The sequence below is a fragment of the Pleurodeles waltl genome, chromosome 6 (genome assembly GCF_031143425.1).
Source record: "Pleurodeles waltl isolate 20211129_DDA chromosome 6, aPleWal1.hap1.20221129, whole genome shotgun sequence".
Classification (NCBI taxonomy): Eukaryota; Metazoa; Chordata; class Amphibia; order Caudata; family Salamandridae; genus Pleurodeles; species Pleurodeles waltl.
The window spans coordinates 1,492,172,598-1,492,196,211 of NC_090445.1; positions in this window are offsets into that span (position 1 = coordinate 1,492,172,598).

The following is a 23,614-nucleotide window of genomic DNA, read 5'->3' on the forward strand; positions in this document are numbered from 1 at the left end:
CTGTGGAATAACAGAAGATGGACTGTACCTGAGACCTGTGAGGAGCCCTAACTGCTCCTACTTGAGGTCCTGGAACCTGTGGCGGTCTCTATCTAGACTCCTCCTAAAATCTCTGAAAAATTGTGGAATTTAAAAAAAGAATATAAATCCAGCTGCAAAAAGACTTGGAGCAACCACTGAGCAACTCCAAGCAAAGCTTGACTTCGCTGGGGCAAACAAACAAGTTTATCTCACTTGGAGCTTCTCTGCAGCAGCAAAGTAATTTCAGGGGGCCCTTGGCAAGAAGGTATCTCGCCATGTGGAGCTCATCATTGAATATAGCTTGCAGTCTTGAACCACTGGAGAATTTTGATTTCTATTTCAGAGACCAAGTCCTAAAGTAAAATATTTGACTCACATGAACATGCTTGGCGTATCCAAACTGAAATAGCACTTATGTCCTGTTCTACTGCAAACAGTTACAGCTGATTGGTGCTTTAATTTACATTATTTTCCCTTCGATGGTTCAGAAAATCATATCTCCGGTTCCACTAATTGACTTTTTGTTATTTTGGTGTCATTTTGTTTATTAAAGTTTTCTCTATTTTTATAAATTGGTTTGGGATTTTTAATGCATTATGTCTATGACTTTTTAACAGTTTTGGTACTTCTAAATACTCTACACATTTTCTTAAGTGAAGCCTGTCTGCCATGTGCAATAGATACTACAGGCTGAGCTTAGGTTTAAATTATTTAAAACTTTGTCTGGACCTAACTTGTTAGCAACTTTATTACTTGTGATGGTCTAACATCCACTCTAATTAATCACTCACTTTGTTACATTTCCCAGAACAAGAAACAGTATAAACCTGTCTCAATGACACGCACCTGGACATCTTCGAACTGTGACTTTCATTGAATGCCAAGTCACTTGGGCTCACTCTTGACATTAAGCTGTCACCAGAAAAGAGAAGATTGCCTGGTACCAGCTATCTCTTTTAAAGTAAGTGAAACCATTTCTCCCAGCAAACAACATCAGAACTAATTTTCAAGCCCTTTCACTCTTGCATCAAAATGATGGCAATGCCTTGATCCATGGCCTCACAGGTTTCTCACTGGCACCCATTAAGAGCATTCTATACTCTGCAGCACATCTCTTCCTGAGCCTTAAGAAATGTAATCACACCATCCCACCCATCCTGATGAAACTCCATTAGGTCACCTTTCAGGCCTGCCTCATCTGCAAGTTCAGCTGCCATCTCAACCAGCCCCCCCACTTAACTTACAGATGAGCTCACCATCTCTGGTGGTTTTCATCACACCCACAGATAGGACACCATCAGACTGCAGACTAAGAAGTGTAAACATTCAAAAACAAGGAGCAGGCCTTTTTGTTTATGTATCTAGGATCTGGAACAGCATCCCTATATCTATCAATAACAGTAAGTATGAATTCAGGTTTTCACGGATTAGGTGACTAAATCAGTGGCAATGTAAATCCACCTCTTTCACACATGGTCAGCTTTCAATTCTCAAAGGAATTGAATTTGCTCAAATGTTCTGGGCAGATACAATATATGCCATCTGCATAGGCAATTTCATATTGTACAGTTTAACTATGTATAAACTGCAAAATACAGCGTACGTGGATAGCTGTATGGATGTGCAAAGGTATAACTTCCTGTGGTTCTTCTGCCGCACAGCATAAGGACTCCTTACTGAAAAATAAGTTAACTACATCAAACATATCTAGTCCAACAAGAACTAGCCTATAAATCTAAGTACGTCTATGTAGACAATCTGCAATTACACTTTAGGATGGCTGCTAAAGGAAATTGTAGTTAGATAGAGCAAGATGCTGGTAATTTATTTTGTAATCTGCTTGACCTCTTCCCCTGAGGTCTCAGGCAGTCAGCTCTGTGAAATAAGCTTAGAGGAGGATTTATGAAAAGTGGCACTATACCTAATGCACTGCCACTTTTCTTGTGCCCCTTAGTGCTGCCCTAACGCCACCATGGTAGTGTCATATTCAGAATCGGGCACACCATGGCGGTAGTTAGGGTGACTAGCCTCATAATTTTTGACACTAGTCCGGTTCTTTGTAGGATTAGCATAATTTTTTTTTTACGCTAATCCTGCAAAGCACCAAGAGGCCCGTTGTAATCAATGGTAGCCTCTTTTTTAATGTCTGCACTTAGCAGGCGTTAAAAAATGCCGATAAAATTGGAGCGAAGGAATCTCATAAATTACTTTGTGCCATTTTTAGGGCTCCCCTAGCTCCGGAATGCCCCCTTGCACATATTATACCTGGCAGAGGCATAATGTGGTGCAAAGGGTTACAAAGTGGCGCAATGCTTACAAAGTGGTGCAATGCAAGCATTGCGCCACTTTATAAATTTGGCGCAGCCTTTTTCCTCTTACGACACTACATTAGCGTAAAAAAACAACGCTAATTTGGCGTTGAAAAGGTGCAAAGCCAGAATAAATCTGGCCCCAAGCTTGTAAAAACACAATATTTCATTATATATTTTCATCAGTAATCAGATTTACAGGTCTATTTGAAATAGCTTGGAATTTTCAAATTCATGTGTTTTAAACATTCTCTTTGAAGCTAAGGGCCAATAAATTAGGCAAGCAAACAAGCCGACCATCAGCAAATCAAGTGGCCAATTAAGTGATCAACCAAATGAATCAATACATCAACCAAATAAACATGAGTTTGTGAAAAAGGCTTCTGATCCACGACTGATATAGGGAGGAAAGGAGTGATACAGCTTTAAAAGAGAAGCCACAACCTGACCACAATTCCTAACACTTTGTAGCACAAGTCAACAGTTGATTCCAAAAATACCCTCAACCTTAGACGGTCAGTTGAAATATCTTTATTCAGCTAGAAGGACAGCCATAAAATCACAAACATGACGACAAAGGTAAAATACATTCTAAATCTTGAACAGACAATTAATTAATATAGTTATGTCAAGTAAAGCTTTAACAAGTTAAAAAGAACAACTTATAAATTGGCCATATAAAATTGATTATGCCTACAAAAAGAAGAATTCTTATTTTTATCAGGTAATATAATATCCTTAAAAACATGATGCTTTTGGTAAAATTATCTACAACTCAATTAATTTTCCCTCTAGCTGACTATAGTAAAGCGTGAAATCACTGTTGTGATGATGAAAAGTAGCATGATGCAGCATAAAAGATATAGAAAGTATTTTATTGTAGACAAGTAAGCATGAAAACACGCAGCTCCAAAACAGCGCCCGCCTTGTCTGACGGACCGTTGTTGTGTGTCGTCCTCACGCTCTGATCGTGACGCATTCACCATCACAGTCTAGTACAGAGTAGAAGGCCATTTACTAGGACAGGTTTGCAAATAACTTCAACACCTGAACAAACATTAGCAATTAGCTTGCATCTGCTCAATCTTGCACCACCCCTTTTGTATACCCTCCTTTCACTTTCTCTCCCCACATTTACCTCAATTCACCCAGTTTCCTCCTTCCATTTACCTATTGTCCATGGTCTCCTTCCATAACTGCCTCATTCTCACCTCTTTTGCACAAGCATTCCTACAAGAGAAACTCTTCACCCGCTCCCGGGCATCCCACCCCCTGTCATCTTTCACCTGTGTTTCTTCCACATACCGGAGGGGTGAACAGGCCCGCACCTGACTCTCCAGCCCCCCAGCTAATGCCACCCAAAGAAACCCTAGAGGGCATTTCACTATTCCACCAGCGAGCTCACTGCAACACTGCATCCTTCGGTCATTGCCCTGTACCATATTTTCTCCTACCAGAGCTCCCTCAGATTTTCCTGCAATTCCATGATGTAATAAGCATTGCCCATGTCCGAAAGATGTACACCATCATCATGAAAGAGCACCGTGTCCTCCTCAGTAATCACTTCATGGGCCAACTTCTTGATATAATGAGCCCAGCAAAAAACCCTCATTGAATTGTTCATCTTCCTTCTAGCTCTGTCAATTTCCCCATGCTTCATTGCTCCCCTCCGTTTCACACTGGGCATAAATTCAGTCCATACTAACCAAGTCCCGCCATTTTATGCTGAAGTAACAAAAGGCCCGTTGCATGTGTTGCAGTAGGGTGATCACTGATAAGCGCACCAAATAATTCTCCCCTAGGTGAAGGACCATAACATCTGGACAGCCCCTATTTTGTATCACATATGTTAAGAAAGGGAGCAAGTTTCCCATCTCATCCCACTCTTTCCCCACCACAAAACCTCATGATGACTCCCAGGCATCCAAGAGAGCATCCATAAATCTGCTTTTCTACATACTTTGCTGCCCAATGGTAAAAGGAGTGTCCGCCAGCCACGTGACCACCTTGGACCTCTCAGGGCCACTCAAACAGCCTTTGAGAAGAGAAATAAATCAGTAGTGTACCCCTGCCACCCTTACACCCCCCAGGACCTCCTTCGGCAAAGCCTATTTAACTCTTTTATTTGGGCTCATATTTCTCATAGCACCTTGATCGCCACCTATCAATCTGCTGGATCTGCACCTAGTCCCAGCCCAAACAAACAGCTGTAGTTGCTGCCCCAATCCTGAAAGAGTGGGTCCAAAAAATGTTTGCCTTCCTCCCAATCTTTCACGTCGTCCTCAAAACTGCTGACAACTGAAAGGCAGAAAGCTTCTCCCCATTAGCGTGACAAAAAATTGCAGCATGCGTGGCCAACACCCATTTCCCAAAGCTGCACTACTCACACACAGGGCATGCTTCCCCATTTCCCCCCTTCATCTGCCATACCCATTTATCACTTCCCAGCTGGTCTGTCTTGGATCTCCTCAACCAGATGCCCAATTTCCTATCTTCCAGTCTTGTCCCCCCATGTCGCACTTTGACAGCCTTGCCCACACCCAACAATTCAGAAACTCTAAATGCCCCAAAGAACCTCCATATCATACAAAGCCTGAAAAGCGCCACCTCATAGCCATCCCTGAAGCAGAAAGGCAGCATGTGCAAAAATTCTAACAGCAACTCAAAGGTGATAGCTTCTCTCAAAACCCTGCCCTGCCGTGCACTTTCCTTTCTCCACCCTTCAACATCCTACCTAGAATGTCATCCGTGGCTGGATCAAAACCTAAAAACAACTTACCTTAGAATGATAAACCTCCTAACTTACCTCCTATCGTTGTAGGTGACAAACCCCCGTGAATCAAAAATAGTACAAAACATATCACTCTAGCCGTTAGCACTCTCTGATCCTGACTCCACCATTTCTCCTTGTTCCCCTCAAAGGAGTGAAACTCCAACCAGGCCAGACGGTAGCTCCTCTGAGTGGACTCAGCTAAAGACTTCTCAGCCAGCCTAACAACAGTCATGGCCCCCACTCCCAAATCACTGCTGAAACAGCCATCTTGTGTTCATCCGTGCCAGGTACGAGGCTGCGGAAACTTTGCCAGGGTGAACGAGACAGCAAATCAGCTATGGAATTGGTTAGAAATAGGGTCTCTGGTTGGCAGTTAGTTTGCACTCTGTCGAAGCAGGGACCCTCACTCTAGCCGGGGCAATGGAGAAACACACTTAGATAACCCCTGCTTGCCTCCTTGGTAGCTAGGCATAAGCAGTCAGGCTTATCTCATAAGCGATGTATAAAGTATTTGTGCCAACACACACAGTAATATTGTGAAGACACTAAAAAATGGACACTACACCAGTTTAAATTTTGTTTTTTATATTTCTCTAAATCAAACAAGATCAGAATGACAAAAATCCAGCATACACAAGTCAATAGGTGAATTTTCAAATGAATAAGAGTCTTATAAACAATGGAAGCATTGATTTTACATAGAGTACTTGGTTTGCGTAAAAAATAAAGCCATACGGGCAAGCATGTGTTGGAAAAGTCAGCGATGCGTTGATTCCTTACTCACAAGTGAGGCCCTGCATAATTTTCTTCTCCGGGCATGTCGGTGATGCATCATTTTTCTCCCTCACAAGAAAGTGATGCGTTGATTTCCGGACAGGGTACCTCGGATCCGCGCAGGTCCGAAGTGACTTTGACGCCCAGTGACGATGCGTGTAAAATCCATTCTCACGCTGTCGTAAAACCATGCTACGTGGGGTTTGCATCCTTATCAGCAGCGGCAAGTGTGTTTTGTGTCGTTTCTCCAGCTGTGATGCATCGATCTCTCAGCTGCAATGCAGGTGGTCGATTTTAGCTGCAAAGTGGGCGGCGCTTCATTTTTCGTCTGCGTTGCAGGTGGTGTGTCGAATATTACCCCAAAGTGGTTTCTGTGCATGGATTTCAGTCCTTGGTCAGCCTCTCAAGGGCCCAGAGACTGGACAGGGCACCACTTGGCTGGAGTCTCAGCAAAGAGTCCAGGTGCTGGCAGAGGAAGTCTTTGATGGCCTTGAGACTTCAAACCAGGAGGCAAGCTCATTTCAAACCCTTGGAGATACTTCACAAGCAGGAATGCACAACAAAGTCTAGTCTTTGTCCTCTCTCAGGCAGAAGCAGAAACTGCAGGCCAACCCAGGAAAGCACAGTCACAGGCAAAGGGGCAGTACTCCTCCTCCAGCTCTTCAGCTCTTCCGCTCTTCCGCTCTTCTCCTTGGTAGAGGTTCCTCTTGATTCCAGAAGTAATCTAAAGTCTGGGGTTTTGGGTCCACTACTTATACTACCTGTCTGCCTTTAAAGTAGGCAAACTTCAAAGGAAAGTCTCTGTTGTTCACACAATCCTGCCTTGCCCAGGCCAGGCCACAGACAAACACCGGGGGGAGGGGGTTGGAGACTACATTGTGTGAGCCCAGACAGCGCCACTCTAGCCCAGATGGCTCATCAGGATATGCGGGCTTCAGCCCAGCTTTCTTTGTCTCACTGCCTAGAGGGGATTCACAAACAGCCCCACTGACAGTCTGACCCAGACAGGGAATCCACAAAGAGGCATAGTCTGTCCCGCCGCTGCACGCGGCACGAGCCGAACATTCAGCTCGGGCCGCAGCGCGCGTTTCCCAGACGTGATGCGCCCCCATTCTGCTGTGTGCTTTCAGGGGCCCCAAATTGGGCATGGGGCCTCGTTCTTTTGCTGTGCACCGTGTATTTAGGCATGTCTGACCCCCCACTCACCTGTTCTTTTCTTCTCTTTTCTTTTCTTCTTTTCTTTGGTCATCTGGTTGTGTCTTCCCTCATGTTTTTTCCCCCTTCCCATGTTACCTTTCTCTTCAAAGTATTCCTTGTTCCCTATTCTCTATGGTTCCTAGTCCATTCTGTTCTATGTGCTTTTCCCTATCTAAGATGGTGTCCTTTTACTTCCTGTTGGTCATTTCCTGTTTGTTTGTATTTAAGGGCTGTGATTCTTTCTCTCCTAGCGCTGCAACACTTTCTGTTTGGATGGTGTCTTCGCTCCTGCTTCCTTGTATTCCTGTGCTGGTTCTCGTCAGTTCAGAATACTTTTTCCTGTATTTGCTCTTGCTGATATCTCTTCTTTTTTGTTCCTGTTTTAGGAACATATCTTTGTGGAGGTTTTTTCCCATTTCAGGGTTTTTTGCCTCTGGCGCTACTTCTGAGGGACACGGCCTGCTCTTGGCGTACCCATTGCCTGCAGCACCGTGGCTACCAGAAAGAGTCGCCCCTACTTGGGCCAAGGCCGAACATTCAAGAACAGGATCCAAGCCACTCGCTCTGCGGCCTCCAGGGTAAAGCAGCCCGTAAGTCGTGACAGAGTCACAGAATGGTTTAGGCAGGGAAATGCCCACTTTCTAAAAGTGGCATTTTCAAACAGACAATCCAAAAACCAATTTACCAAAATATGTATTCTGACATTGTGATTTCAGAGATACCAAACTCCAAATTTATATCTGCTCCCAAAGGGAAACTGCACTTAATGGATATTTATAGGCAGCCCCCATGTTAACCTATGAGAGAGATAGGCCTTGGAACAGTGCAAACCGAATTTGGCAGTATTTCACTGTTAGGACACATAAAACACATCAGTACATGCCTCATCTATCATACACTGCACCTTGTCCATGGGGCTACCTAGGGCCTACATTATGGGTACCCTACATGTATAAAAAGGGATGGTTTGGGCCTGGCAAGTAGGTACACTTGCCTGGTCAAATTGGCAGTTTAAAACTGCACACACAGACACTGCAGAGGCAAGTCTGAGCCAGGTTACAGACCTACTCATGTGGGCGGCACAATCAGTGCTGTAGGCCCACTAGTAGCATTTGATTTATAGCCCTTGGTCACCTCTTGTGCACTTTACTAGGGACTTACTAGTAAATCAAATATGCCAGTCATGGAAAAGGCAATTACACATACAATTTACACAGGAGCACTTGTACTTTAGCACTGGTCAGCAGTGATAAATTACCCAGAGTACCAAAACAGGAAAAACAGAATCTAGCAAACAGTCAGTACATGGGAAGCAGAGGCAAAAATGACAAGGGAGACCATTCCATGGATGCCAGGCCTAATAGAACTGTTGACCCCTGGGATGTGTATTGCCTTAAAAACTACATTCAATCTGAGACAGATGAGCATTAAATGTCGAAGCAGCTGCAGTACCCTCAGATCCCTGACCTTTTGCCTGTTCACCAGTTCAACCTCTGTCATGTTATCCACATGAAACATTAACATCCGATTGGCCAACCCATTCCCCTATACTGCAAGTGTCCCAAGCAACGGGAAAAACTCCAAGAAGGCTATGCTTCGCCCTTGCTCCAACCATTGTTGAGGATACACTTCTGCATGCCACCTGCTGTCCCAAAACAGACGAACACTAGGAGCCTGTCACATCAGAAAAGATCTGTACCTACCACACTGTGTCCTCCTCATAGAAAACCATGGAGACCCCAATGAAAGTCATAAGGAAAGCCTTTCAAACTCTGATGTCCTCCCTCATTACCATGGAGAGATGTATCCCGTGGTGTGGTAACGATACACCCAACATGGCTAGGCCCATTCTCCTGCAGAAAGTCCTTCCCTCCCATACCACTCCGAATGCAAAATTCAGAAAACCGTGCAGTTGTTGACCCACTTTCAACTCAACCTTGTTCAAGGCCCGCATTTGTCACAGAAAAAACAAAATCTCTCCACTTTGTCTGCAGGCAGTCGTGCCACTAGGGCCACTGTGTCCAATTCGATGCCTAGGAATGTCAGCACACTGCTATGACCATTCGTCTTTTCTGGAGCCAAACCAACTCCCAGCTCACCAGCCAGTTTCTCAAAGCACCTCAATGCCCTGCCGCATGCTCCAGACCCAGCCTGGCCCACAAACAGGAAATCATCTAGATAATGAAACACTGAACGATGTCTGCTCACCTTCGCGAAAACTCATTGCAAAAAGGTACTGAATGCTTTAAACAATGGTCAGGAGACAGCACAACCCATAGGAAGGACCCTGTCCACATATATGGCCCCATCCATTTGTACGCCCAATAAGGAAAAGTCAGCTGGGTGTATGGGCAGCAACCAGAAAGTCACTTTACTGATACATTTTGCCAATTCTGATCCCTTACCGCACCAACGAATTAGACAAATTGTATCGTTCATCAAAGCATAGACAACCTGTGTGTCCTCTGGAGCAATTAAATTGTTCACTGATGCTCCCTCTGGGCAGGGGAAGTAGTATATGAAGTGAAACTCCCTCTTCCTCTTCCTAGGCATCACACCCAAAGGTGAGATCATCCATGGGTCCCCGTGGAAAGGGCGCACAATCCTTTCCTCATTGACCCCTTCAGCAACTTTTGTATTACAACGCCTGGTGCATCTTTGGCCAACTACAAATTGTCAGCTCAACTTTTCATTCTTGGCCTTTGATGACCCACACTGAACCCTTCTCTGCCGCTTAATTGGCATATGTGGCTTTTGGCCCAGCAGCGCCTTGAGCCCCTTGCCCTCTAGATGCCCTCCATTGTTCTGCCTGACTAGCCAACGAGAATCACCGCATGACTGGGTGCCTACCTCCTCAATTTGAGCACTGATGCTTAAATTTACATGGGTGTTGCATGCAGAAACCCTTATTTAAGTTCCAGCAGGCTCCCATGTTTGAAGCTGCGGGTCGCTATGTGCTACCGGCCCCTGCGTGGGTGGGATGAGGTTGAAAAGGTTTGTATATCACCCGCAGACCACTCGCCATATGGGTCGATGCTGCCAACTGCAATGATGACATCTACTGCATCCACAATTCAGAATCTACATCCCCCAAGGTTTATCGGGATTCAAACCCACATGAGCCCAGAACTCCTCATCATGACTAAGCCACGCGTAACCCCTAAAATGCATTTGACCTTTCCAGATGATATCCATGTATTTGAACAGAGCAATAGCTCTATACGGGTATTTGCCACAATAAATGCTCACATATTTTGATGGACACCTGGGCCCATGCACTAGCTCTCACTTTTCCTCCTTGGACCCCTCCTTAGCCTGTATGTTACGGTTTAACAGTTTAAAGACATCCACATATTTATGCTTTCATATTTTGGCTTTTATTATTTTAGAGTCATGGGGCCCAAGGGGCATTGCCATCCCCATGTAGGGGAGCCTCTTCTTGTGTCTCTCCTCTCTTATTCCTTGTTCCCTTGACTTTTCTTCCCAGCCACCTTGGCATCCGTCCCCACATCAAACTTAGTCACTTTGACCTCCTGGCCCTGCTCCTGCACCTCCCACTACCCTGTTTTGGCCCTTCCTTCTCGTTTATAGTGCCATCCCCCAACAGATTTGTAACGCACTTGTCTTGTGTTGCACCGTGGGGGTCCCATGCTGACCACTACTCCCCTTACCTTTTAGCGCCTTCTCCGTGTCACATGCCACCTTGTGACCAAGTCCATGATCTTCTTTGCGTCGTCCTGCTGTAGTTCCTTTGTCCACACTGGATGTCTGCAAAACTTCAACTGAAGAGAATGTTGCGCCCCTTGCTCCTCTCAGTCACCTTGCTCACCTCTGCATCACACACCTCCTCTTCTCCCCAGTCATCACTGTCATTGTCATATTTTAGTTCCACTTCATCATCTTCCTCTATTTCAAGCATCACCCCTGCATTGTCATCAACCTACTCACCATGCTGTGTCACCCTTCCATACCACACATGGCCCCTGCCATTTCATGCTTGTGAGCATTCCCTCACTGTAGGGAAGGTTGCCACTGGCCACCATAGTTCTTTGGACCAACGTCCAAGGGCTGTATTTCCCCCATTGGCATCGCCACCTGTCCACCAATCTAACCTTTGGCTTTGATGCTCCTTTTGCCACATGGCTACTCTGGACACATGTGCTTCTCACACTGCCAGACCCACAGGCTAAACTGGCCTCCTGGTCCTCCTCCCCACACTCCTGCAGTACCCAGACCCCAAATCCCCTTTCACCTGCCTGTTCCACAGGGTTCCCCCCGTGGGCCCTCCACACTTTTCTTTCTCTTCATTAGCCATTCGCAGCCTGAGGCACCCGCCATGTCCCTGCAAAGCTTCTCCCATTGGTTGTCTATTCCTGCCCCTAACCTGCGCTGTTCCCATATTCAGACTGCAATATCCACTGTTGACCAATCAGTACCCGCTGACATTTGACCCTTTGCCCCCTTTTTCCCAGCACCTGGACCCTGGGGTTGATCTTCTTGAGCTCTGGTACCCCCTGCCAACTTCCTAATGTCCCTTTGTCAAGGGGCCCCACCATCTCCTTGCCTGGTTCTGTACGCAGGCCTGTCACTCTTGCCCTTCTTCCTACCCCCTTGAGCCTGGCTGCCTTCTTTTCCACCTCACCTGGCTGTCCCAGCTGACAAATCTGGGGCCTGATCCTCACTGTGTGCCTCTCTCTGCATCTGCTCTTGACACGTAACTTCTGCTGCTTTGCTCTCCTGTTCTGTGGCTAACACCTTCCCTTTATGTGCCCCAGCCACCCCAGAGCCACCTGTTTTCCCAGCCTGCTTCAGCTTGAGCATGAGGCTCGGCTGCCTTCCCCAGGGTCTTCTTTGGGGCCAGCTGTGTACATGTGGTGCATCCCCGCCCCCACCATCTTCTGCCCTGCAATTTCTGCCTTTGGGGATTGGCACGGTGTCAACACCAGGACAGTGCATGTCCTACGGGCAACATAATGCAAAATGGAAAAACGGATGCAATGTAATAATTCATGCATTATGTGTTGATATTGCATATTAACTTTTTGCATTGCAGGTAATTAATCTTGAAATGTCATTGAAGCTGTTTGTAATGTATTGTTCATTTTCAAGCCTTTCCTGCAGCCTGGCTGGGTGTGGCGTGTGGGCGGGGCTTGGGTCTATTTAAGGCACCCATCGCAGCTCCACGTGCTCACTATCCAGTGGTCCTGGTGCAGCGCAGCAGCATTTTCCCGGGCTCCCATTCCGGAGGCCTACTTGGACATTTCCTGGCCCTGTCCTCATTATCTTGCTGATCTTCAAGCAGGACGGTAAGGCGGAGGTCAGGGTAGGCCCCCCAACTCAGTTTCTAGAAACATTCGAGTTTTTGGCTTTGTGATTTACAGTGTGCCCAATTTATTCTTGGCACTTAACCCTTGCAGTTCAGATCGGCAGAGTGCGCGATCATTTCGAGGCATTTGAATCTTGATGGTTGAATCAGCACCATTGTGCGCAATTCATTCTTGGCAATTAACCCTTGCAGTTCGGATCGGCAAAGTGAGCGATCATTTCAAGGCATTTGAATCTTGATGGTTGAATCGGCAACAGTGTGCGCAATTTACTCTTGGCACTTAACCCTTGCCGTTCAGATTGGCAGAGTGCGCAATCATTTTGAGGCATTTGAATCTTCATGGTTGAATCAGCACCATTGTGCGCAAATCATTCTTGGCAATTAACCCTTGCAGTTCGGATCGGCAGAGTGCGCGATCATTTAGAGGCATTTGAATCTTGATGGTTGAATCGGCAACAGTGTGCGCGATTCATTCTTGGCAATTAACCCTTGTAGTTCAGATCGGCAGAGCGCGTGATCATTCTAGGTACTTGAGTCTTGATGCGCAGTCTGGCAATGAGGTGCGCAATAATTTCTGGGCAATTGAATCTTGAAACTTAGATCAAACAGAGTGTGATCTTTCTAGACAAAACAAGTTTAGTCAGTTTGCCTATTCTACAGTATCATTCATGAATCCTATAGCAGTTAATTCTTTGGGAACGAATGTACTCATTGACTCTTGTTGTGACGTAATTGCTATTCTAAGGATTAATTTGAGAGAGTTCAATGTTCAGAGCATATGATTATAAAAAGGTCACGCTTTTGAAAAGTTCTTGATCTCTCATGTTATTACAGCATAAAGAATTAAAACAAAGTTCATGAAGATTAATGTGAATGATCTTGCTATTGTGTTCTTAACTCTTGCTTCCACAGGTCTCCTTTCCTGCTGTTCCCAACCCAAACCCCACCCCCTCTTGGCCTTTCTTTAACTCTGTGCTATGATAGCTAGTAGAGTTTGGAGCTGCCAAGAGGTGGACATATGGGAAACAGGCGCAAACCCCGAGGATCCTGCCTCGTTGACACACGGGGCTACCGCTGCTTTCACACTTTTCGTCACCGCCTTGGTAAGGCGAACATTCCCATCCAGGTCTGTTCTAACACACCAGGCCTGAGGAGGTCTGCTCTACCTGCTTCTCGGATAACACAGACATGGCGCGCACCGCCTCCGTCTGCTTGCTGCCCTCCATTATTGGGTTGTGCCACTGGCCTTCCTATGCTTGCCGGCCCAAAAGTTCTGCAGTGCGAGAAGCGAACCGCTACCAGAAAGAGGCCTACCTATCCCTTTATTCCTTATTCATAGCCCCACCCTAAACCCTGTCCTACCTACCCACCACCTATCCTGTCTCATTGACGCTTCCCGCGTCACAAAGTGTCTTGTGGAGAGACTAGGCTGGGCCTGTTGCTCTCCCTGGGGCCCTTCATTCTCAAATGCCGAGACGTCACACAGCAAAGGGCAAACCTAGGACATAACAATCACACAATTACAGAAGGTGATTGCATTTCCAAGTAAAATGTGAAATTTAGAGGAAAAATAAAGTACAAAATGCAATGTGCTCTCACAGGTTCAAATTTAAAGCAATCAAAGACATTAAACATTGAGAGGCATATTTACATCAAACTGGTGCAGTGCTGCACTGCACCAAAATTGGCAGCACTACACTGCTTCAGTTCTGAAATGCAGGGATGTGCCTTATTTTAGCTGGTGCTTAATTCAGCTGCTTATACCAACGCAGGCATCCTTACACCAAAGTGCCAGGGTTTCTGCATTGAAGGGAATGATTGTTTATGTGCAGGAAGTGTCCCTTCTTGCACATGAAGGGGCATATTTACCATAAAGTGGCGCATCCACTCTCAAGCGCCACTTTTCTGGCTTCACCCTGCGCCCCCCTAACATCACCATGGTCGCTTTATTTACTATACAGCACACCGTGGTGCACGTTAGCACTATAGCGTCATAATTTAGGGTGCTATTTTGGCGCTTTGCTGGATTAGCACCATAAATTATGGTGTTAGTCCAGCAAAGCACAAGGAGGCCCATAGGTTATTATGAGAGTGTCACTTTAATGCCTGCTCTGAACAGGCATTAAAAATGACAGAAAAAATGGCACAGTGAAATCTTGTAAATTTCACTGCACCATTTTTTTGGGCCTCCCTGTGTGGGAAAGCCCCCCATGCATAAATAATACCTGGCACAGGTATATGTTTGAGCAAGGGAATACAAAGTGTAACAATGCATCCATTGCACCACTTTGTAAATATGGCACACAGTGGGGGCCTCCTTTAATGGCTCCTTAGTGTAAATAAATGATGCCAGAGGGGCGCAAAGAGACCCAAGGGACTTGTAAATATGCCCCAAACAATCTACAATGATGATTTGGCACTTCTGTGTGTGCTGAAGAATGCAGCACACATAGAAATAGCATATCATCTTTATTGAATGATTGTTTATGTACAGGAAGGTACACCTTCCTGCACATAAACAATTATTAATGGCTCTTTGCTCTTTCTTTGTGTGCTGCAGAATGTAGCACACACAGAAAAAGAAAGAAGAGGAGAAATAAAAGTATTTCTCCTCATTGCACCCTGCAGGAAGAGACACCATCCTGCACAAAACAATCAGGCGTTTCACTCCTTCTGCAGCACACATAGAAAGAGCAAAAAACAAGGAGAAATAAAAGTATTTCTCCTTGTTGCGTCACTCTGGGGAGGCATTAGTTTTTGACACTGCCTGAGATTTATGTTTCCTTGTATGTCTGGGGCAATGTAAAAAAGCAATGGGTGTTGTGTGGGTACACCCACAGCAACACCCATTGCACGCTCCTTTGCCACAGAAAATTGCGTTGGGGTGGCCCATATTTAAAAGGCTACGTTAAGCCACAAGAAGTGGCTTAACCCTGCCTTGTAAATATGGAGCAGGGCACAGCTCCACCATAGCGTCCCAAAAAGGAATGCTCCAGTGGCACAAGGGGCTTGTAAATAAGCCCCATTATATCATAAACTGGCCATGCAATGCCACTGGTTATGTACTTGGAGCCGCAATTCGTAATGGTGTCCAACCATATCATTATATTAGGTTTAAAGTGCTTCGAATGAAGCTAGTTACAGCCAAGCACATTATTATCTGAGGATGCAGTAGAACAAATATTATTTGTATAGCCCTTGTCATGTTTAAATCATGCGATAATGGCTAGAGCTAGCGTTTCCTGGGCACTGTATAATATTTGCAAAAAATTATAAAGTTCAAGGTGGTTCTCAAACAAAATGCCACAATTGGGGAAAGCAACCAGTGCACAGTATTTAATCTAAACAACTTTAGATATAATCTATGCTTGAGATTCTTAACCATCAAAAGATAAGGATCCAGTCCTCTCTATGACAATGTATCAACACAATACTGTGCTGTCAACTTACTCACTTCCTGTTCTCAGCTGAAATCTTCAAGTTTAGCAGTATGCAATTATTTCCCCACGTCCTTACTTGTTGACATGGCTTTCCGGAGTACTTAAAAGCTTTTGTAGCCCCAGATGCTGGAAGGTGTTTTCTGATATAAGATAGCCAGGGAATATAGTTTGCTTATCCAACATTAAGCAATCTTGTTTAAACTGTTACGTGACATTCTGCTCCTGCCACACACAAGCCCACAATAAAAGTGTGCAGATCTTTATATTATCCACAACAAAAGCTAGACCTAACTCACTATGGCAATTAAAAGTAGAGCAGCCCCGTGGGACCACCAACAGTCTCTACAAAAATATGTTCTCAACTGTATGCAGTTGATCCGCCACTCCATAACACCACAAGCCATCCCCATATGTAGCAATTGACACACATTTACTATTGTCTAAAGTGAGCATTCCTTTAGCTGGTTTGTGACCAGGTTTCTGTGCATATAAAAAAAAATCGCTTCCAAGGATCTAGAAAATTGCTGAGTTCTAATAGTGATTTCGTGGAGCCAAGCAAGTAAGGAATGCAAAGAGAGACCTAAATATAAAAAGGTCTAGAAGCATCCTACAACTGAATCCTGTATTAAATGTACACACTATTCATAGACCACAAATAATAGTGAATGTCTTACCTGGCTTAGTGTGCAGATCCAAGTTGTTCATAAAAGCGGTAAAGTGGTTTAGGAAACCCTGAAGACTGTTTGCAGTTCTGGCCAGCTAAACTGCACAGTCCACGTAAAGCAGCCCAGGGATTGGCCCCTTGCCCACAGGTATTTTCAATGCTTATCTTAATGATCCACCAGCACATTAGTATAAAGGATGAATAAAAGGCACCAAATTGGGGCCTTGAAGGATCCCTCTAACAGATTTAATGGGCCCAGTGCATTCCCCTTTAGAGTGAAAGTGTACCGTTGCTGATGCATGCCTGTGCCAATCATTCAGGAGGAAAATCAATAGCATCTCCACCCCTATGACCAGCATAATGGATGAGTGTTTGGAACGGTTTACTGTGTTGAATGCACTAGTCATGTCCATAAATGTCAGATGTCTGGGAACACACTTGGCTTTAATATATTTTGCAGTTAATAAATACAAATTTAGAGACTGTTCTACTGACCCTAAACCATGTTGACAATCGTACAGGACATCTGAGAGAAATGAAGTCTGTTCCGCCCATGTTTTCAATCTTACCAGAAGTACTCTCCCTAAAATCTTGATTGTAAAGTCCATTAAACTGATAACAGTGTGGGTTATTCCTATCTCCCTTTTTAAATGTTGTTACAATTGGGGCCTTCAGCAATTTAGCTGGGATAGGATGGTTAGGAGCAGCTCTCATTACATTTTCTAATAACGGGCCTCATAAGGCCATGTTATTTAAAAAAATATCCATCTGGACCTTGGCCCTTGCAACGCGGGCTGTCCTTAATAGCTTGAATTATCTTGTCAACTTCGAAAGGGGGATGCAAAAGCCCAATATGAATTTCTTCTAACTGGAAACATGTCTACCCATGAAATGTATGGATATAGGCCATGCGTATACGGGGATGTGTGGCCAACTATCACCATGCACCGATGAAGGCCGTTCCCAGCAGTGGTTGGCTTAAGGTTTAGTAATCAAAATTACCTTATGTTAAAAAAATCATTGAAATTCACAGAAAAAAACGAAGTTTGTAGGATTGTTATTGTTAGGAAATGGAATTTAAAAAATAAACATAGAAATTCACTTAAAAAACAAAGGTTACAAGGATATTATAGTTAGACTCACATTTTAAGTGTACAAAACCATAAAAATTCACCTGTTAGAGTTATCTCAAGTAGCTTTAGATTATGCCCTAAGGTATCTATAACTTGAGCCCTCGCCATCCACTGCCGATTAACCCATAAATGACAGCACTAATGACTTCTTTGATAGCATCATTGATAATATCAATGCAATCTTTGCAGTAAAATGTTCCACGAGAAAAAATGTGCAAGGCGAGGGCGCGCGTTATAGTTAACTTAGGGCACGAATTATAGTTACTTGAGATAACTCTAACTTTAATAAGTGAATTTCCATGGTTTTGTACCTATCTATCTATCTATCTATCTATCTATCTATCTATCTATCTATCTATCTATCTATCTATCTACATGTGTGTTCAAAATGCATTCCTTTCACTTTCTATTTATGTCACAAATATAAATTTCCTTTTTCAATACAAAACACAAAACGTTGTACACAGTGCAAGGTGCACCAATATTAGAACACAATTCATTGTCACAAAAACCTACATTCATATCTCAAAAACATACACCATACATACAACACTCATAAACATCTATTCATCCCTCAGATTAGAAGAGTACATATACATCTCTTCTACTCAACTGGGTTGTAGTCATTGAGGCACATTCAAATTGATCAATGCACATTTTAGTGGGTTTATGTATTTGCACCACCTTTTTAGGACCAGTAGATATTAAAAATATGTTTTCTATTGCTGGACACATGGGACTTGCAATATTTGTAAGACATAATAAAATTCATTCAAAATTTCTTGTAGATCATTGGGTTGTTAATTTTTTATATAATCCCCTATTTAAATTTTAACCTTTGTTATCTGCAGTCCTTTAGCACCACAAAGTGCTTTATAGTTATACAAACCAACCTTGCATTGTGCCATATTATGCAATAGACTGCCTCCTACCATCCGCCCATCACCATAAATGTGGATGCTCTCTATTTAAATTTAACACTCACCTGCATGTGATACCATACCTACATTATACATTTTTATATCATACCAATTAACTGCCATCTCATAGATATTTTCTGCTATTAATGTTCTATTGTACCAAGCTGATCCTTTGTTCTAGCCAGGTGATTATTAACACATACTTAATCATAGGGTATACACATTTGCAGGAGACATGACCATGTGGCTAATTGATTTATATGCAGATTTCTACACCTACACAGACTATACCTCAAAAGCTTCTGTTGTTTCTGAAAGATTTATCAGTTCAACTTTGCTGTATCTTACATGATATGGTACATTTCATTCCTCAGACGATTTGGCTCAACAATTAATCTGAGTTGGTCCAGAATCCTTCAAGTGATTGTGACCTGTACATAAATAATTATGGTCAAACAAAGCAGTTACTACCTAATAAAAGTAAAAAGAGTAGTTCTTTCCTACCTATCATTAATATTACAAATACAGCACAGGCCTTTATATTGAGTTAAATATCCCTGTGTGACTACCGCATTTCTCAGCAAGCCTATACATATGTGTCAGAAATGGGGTCTTTGGTTGACAGTGAGGTTACCCCCTGTCTAAGCAAAGGCCCTCACTCTAGTCAGGGTTAGTCACACACAATCCAAATTATCCTGTGCCCACCCTCTGGTAGGCTGGCACTGAGCAGTCAGGCTTAACTTAGGAGGCAATGTGTAAAGTAGTGTTGCAATAAATCATGCAATACCACAGTAGAACACTACAAAAATACACCACACATTGTTTAGAAAAATATATAGGTGGTCATTACAACCCTGGCGGTCGGTGTTAAAGCGGCAGTAAAAACGCCAACAGGCCAGTGGTAAAAAATTTTGAATTATGACCGTGGCGGAAACCGCCAGCAAAGACAGCCACTTTAACACTCCGACCGCCACGGCGGTACAGACAAACAGAGCGGCGGTCACCGCCAACAGACAGGCGGAGGACAATGTACCGCCCACAGTATCACAACAGGCCAATCTGCCACCTTTTCCGGGGCGGATTCACCGCAGATAAAAATACGGCGGAAACAGCCATTTCAAAGGGAAAATGCTCACCTCTACACACTCCATGAGGAACGACGACACCATGGAGCCAGAACTCCATATTCTCCCTGCAATAGTCTTCCTGCTCCTATACGAGGATCAACAACGCCAGCGGCGAAGACCACGGTGAGTACTGCACCTCCGACATAGGGGAGTGGGAGGGAAAAACACAGGGACACACACAACCAACATCACAACCCCCACCCCGACCCTCACCCACTACAACACACACACAAATGCATATCCAAACATTACAGTAACAACCCGCAATCCCCCCGGAAGAATGCAAAGACAAAAGGAAATGAGTTGAACCATTGTAATATATCAAAATACAGTAACCAAATATATACATATACATATGCACATTAAACAAAATATACACCACGATTAGTAGTGCAGGTAATGCACCATTCATTGTCCGTGGACCACTGGGCCCAAAATGCATGGGCGAGGCCCACACTAGATACCTGATCAAAACGGAGAGAACTCTGCAGGGGCATCAGATAGAAATACAACAGGCACCTCAGGGGGAAGGGAAGGGGGGGCAGCTCAGCAGGATGAGTGCACCACGCCAGATCCATGAGGGGGCTCCATGCCCATTGATGTATCCTGGGGAGTGCAAAGCCACAGTCTCTCAAGTCTCTCCAGTGGGTGGTTTGCCCACTGTACCATCCTGGGGAGTGCAAAGCCACAGTCTCTCAAGTCTCTACAGTGGGTGGGTTGCCCACTGCCATATCCTGGGGGGTGCAAAGCCACAGTCTCTCAAGTCTCTACAGTGGGTGGGTTGCCCACTGTACCATCCTGGGGAGTGCAAAGCCACAGTCTCTCAAGTCTCTACAGTGGGTGGTTTAGTCACTGCCATATCCTGCGGAGTGCAAAGCCACAGTCTCAAAAGTGGGTGCATGTCTCCACTGGTTCTGGAGGGGGACTGGTGCCCAGAGCGCTTCATCCTGTGCAGGACAGACAGAGATGGATGCATGTCTCCACTGGTTCTGGAGGGGGACTGGTGCCCAGAGTGCTTCATCCTGTACAGGACAGACGGAGTGGATGCATGACTCCACTGGTTCTGGAGGGGGACTGGTGCCCAGAGTGCTTCATCCTGTGCAGGACAGACGGAGTGGATGCATGTCTCCACTGGTTCTGGAGGGGGACTGGTGCCCAGAGTGCTTCATCCTGTGCAGGACAGACGGAGTGGATGCATGTCTCCACTGGTTCTAGAGGGGGACTGGTGCCCAGAGTACAGCACTCACCCTGTGACGGTCCCAGTTGCGCCACTGCCCCTGCCACTAATGGGCTAGCGGTGCTCGCCTTGGCGGTCTTTGCCCTGTTCGGCGGTGCTTGAGTTGGCAGTTTCTGACCTGTTAAGTGGTACTTGCCCTGTTCAGCGGTGCATTCCATGGCGGACTTTGCCTTGTTCAGCGGTCCCTGGCCTGTTCAGCGGTGCTTGAGTTGGCAGTTTCTGACCTGTTCAGCGGTGCTTGCCCTGTTCAGCGGTCCATTCCATGGCGGTCTTTGCCCTGTTCAGCGGTGCTTGCCATGGCGGTCTTTGCCTTGTTCAGCGGTCCCTGGCCTGTTCAGCGGTGCTTGAGTTGGCAGTTTCTGACCTGTTCAGCAGTGCTTGCCCTGTTCAGCGGTGCATTCCATGGCGGTCTTTGCCTTGTTCAGCGGTCCCTGGCCTGTTCAGCGGTGCTTGAGTTGGCAGTTTCTGACCTGTTCAGCGGTGCTTGCCCTGTTCAGCGGTGCATTCCATGGCGGTCTTTGCTTTGTTCAGCGGTCCCTGGCCTGGTCAGCGGTGCTTGAGTTGGCAGTTTCTGACCTGTTCAGCAGTGCTTGCCCTGTTCAGCGGTGCATTCCATGGCGGTCTTTGCCCTGTTCAGCGGTGCTTGCCCAGTTCAGCGGTGCTTGCCATGGCGGTCTTTGCCTTGTTCAGCGGTATTTGCCCTGTTCAGCGGTGCTTGCCAAGGCGGTCCTTCATTGCCCAGCAGGCCTGTGGCTGGCGGTCCTTCATGAGTCAGCTGGGCTGTGGCTTGCGGGGCCCTCCTGGCCAGTGATGATTGGGCTGGCCTCCTGGGCAGTGACTCCGGCGGTGGCCTCCTGGCCAGTGATGATTGGGCTGGCGGTGGCCTCCTGGGCAGCGGGGATGACAGCGGTCTTCTCCGCCGTGCTGCTCCTCCCAGACTTTGGAGATTTCTTCTGCCCCTTCCCCACCGTGGGAGGAGTCACAGCTGAGTCGACACTACCCCCGGGACCCTTGTGAGCGGCTTTGCTGGCTGGAGTCTTCCCCCTCTCCCGCCGGGCACTGTCCAACTTCTGGTGCTTCACAGGGGGGGACTGGCTGTGCTTTGCTATGGCTCTGTGCCACACTGGCTGCCCTAGTGGCCGGTGCACTCCATATACCTGTAACAGGCACCACTGGTCCCAGCGATTTTTTGGCTGAGGTGCTAGTACGGGACCTATGAGTTGGAGGGGGGGTGGGAAAGAGGTCAAGGTTGGCCAGGAAAAGTTTCTTAGGAACACTGGGACTGGTAGCTCTAGGGGGTTTGGGAGTGGAGGAAGAGGTAGTGGTTGTAGGAGATGTAGGTTTGGTGCATTTGGGTGAAGGTGCATGGGCTGGAGGCTGTCGTGAGGTGGATGGCTGTTGGGTGGGTGTGTGCCTGCGTTTGTGTATCTTCAGAGGGGGCGTCACAGACACACTGGGAGAGGACACATGGTACGTGTAAATGGGAGTGGGGGTGGTGGTGGGTGTGCTGGTGCGGGACGTAGTGGCTGTAATGGTGGTGCATGCAGGTGAGAGTGTAGACGAGACTGGGAGGGAGGAGGGAGATGACGAGGAGGGGGACACAGTGGAGGCAGTGGATGTTGGTGTGTCTGTATGTGTGTGATGCTTGCATGAGTGCCTGTGGGATGTGTGGTGCTTATGTTTCCCTGAGCTTCCCTTGTGTGGTGAGGTGTGTGCAGGCTGGTCTGATGGTGTGCTTGGGATAGGCTGGGGTACAGGGAATTGGGTCTGGGTGGAGGAAGTTGGAGGGGGGAGGCTAGAGACAGGGACAATGGCTGCCATCAGTGCTGAGGCCAGAGTTTGCAGGGTTCGATGAAGGGCAGCCTGACCAGAATGAATGCCCTCCAGGAATGCATTTGTGTGTTGCAATTCCCTTTCTACACCCTGGATGGCATTCAAAATGGTAGACTGCCCAACAGTGAGGGACCTGAGGAGGTCAATGGCCTCCTCACTGAGGGCAGCAGAGGTGACACGGGCAGGGGCTGAGGTGCCTGGGCCGAAGGTGATGCCCGCCATCCTGGGTGAGCAGGCATGGGGCAAAGGATGAGGGGCTGCTGGGAGGGCGGTGCTGGTAGGGGGGGCGGCTGTACCTGTAGAAGTGGGGTGCACAGATTTTGCCGCCACCACAAGGGAGCTCCATCGGAGGACGAGTCCGTGTCGCTGGTTGCTGATCCTGTCCCTGCCGTGAAGCTCCCCTCGCCCTCCGTCCCACTGGTGTATTCCGAGTCCGTGGTGTGGCCCTCCATGGCCATGTGGGATGCAGCACCCTCGTGCTCCGGTGCCACTGTACCTCCGCCTGATGATGCTGATGCACACAAGAACAGGGAGACCACAAAAATGGGGGGCGACGACAGAAGAAAGACAGGTTGAGTGCATGGCTTACCGCTACCGTTGGCGGACAATACAGACACAACAGCCCCCTGCACTATGTTGCGCTGTTGGGCTCTACAGATGCAATTCCTGGGATATGTACTACATTGCTATGGTCGACGTCTGCACACATAGATGACACAGGGGCATGTATACCTGTACTTGGCACTCTACAGAGGTGGGGTGGGGTGCCACATGGCCTGCATTATGGAGGGGCCTAGCCTACAGAACTCGCCCTGGCCTAGGGAAACCCACAGTCCTCCTCCCCCGCCCAGACACCTTCA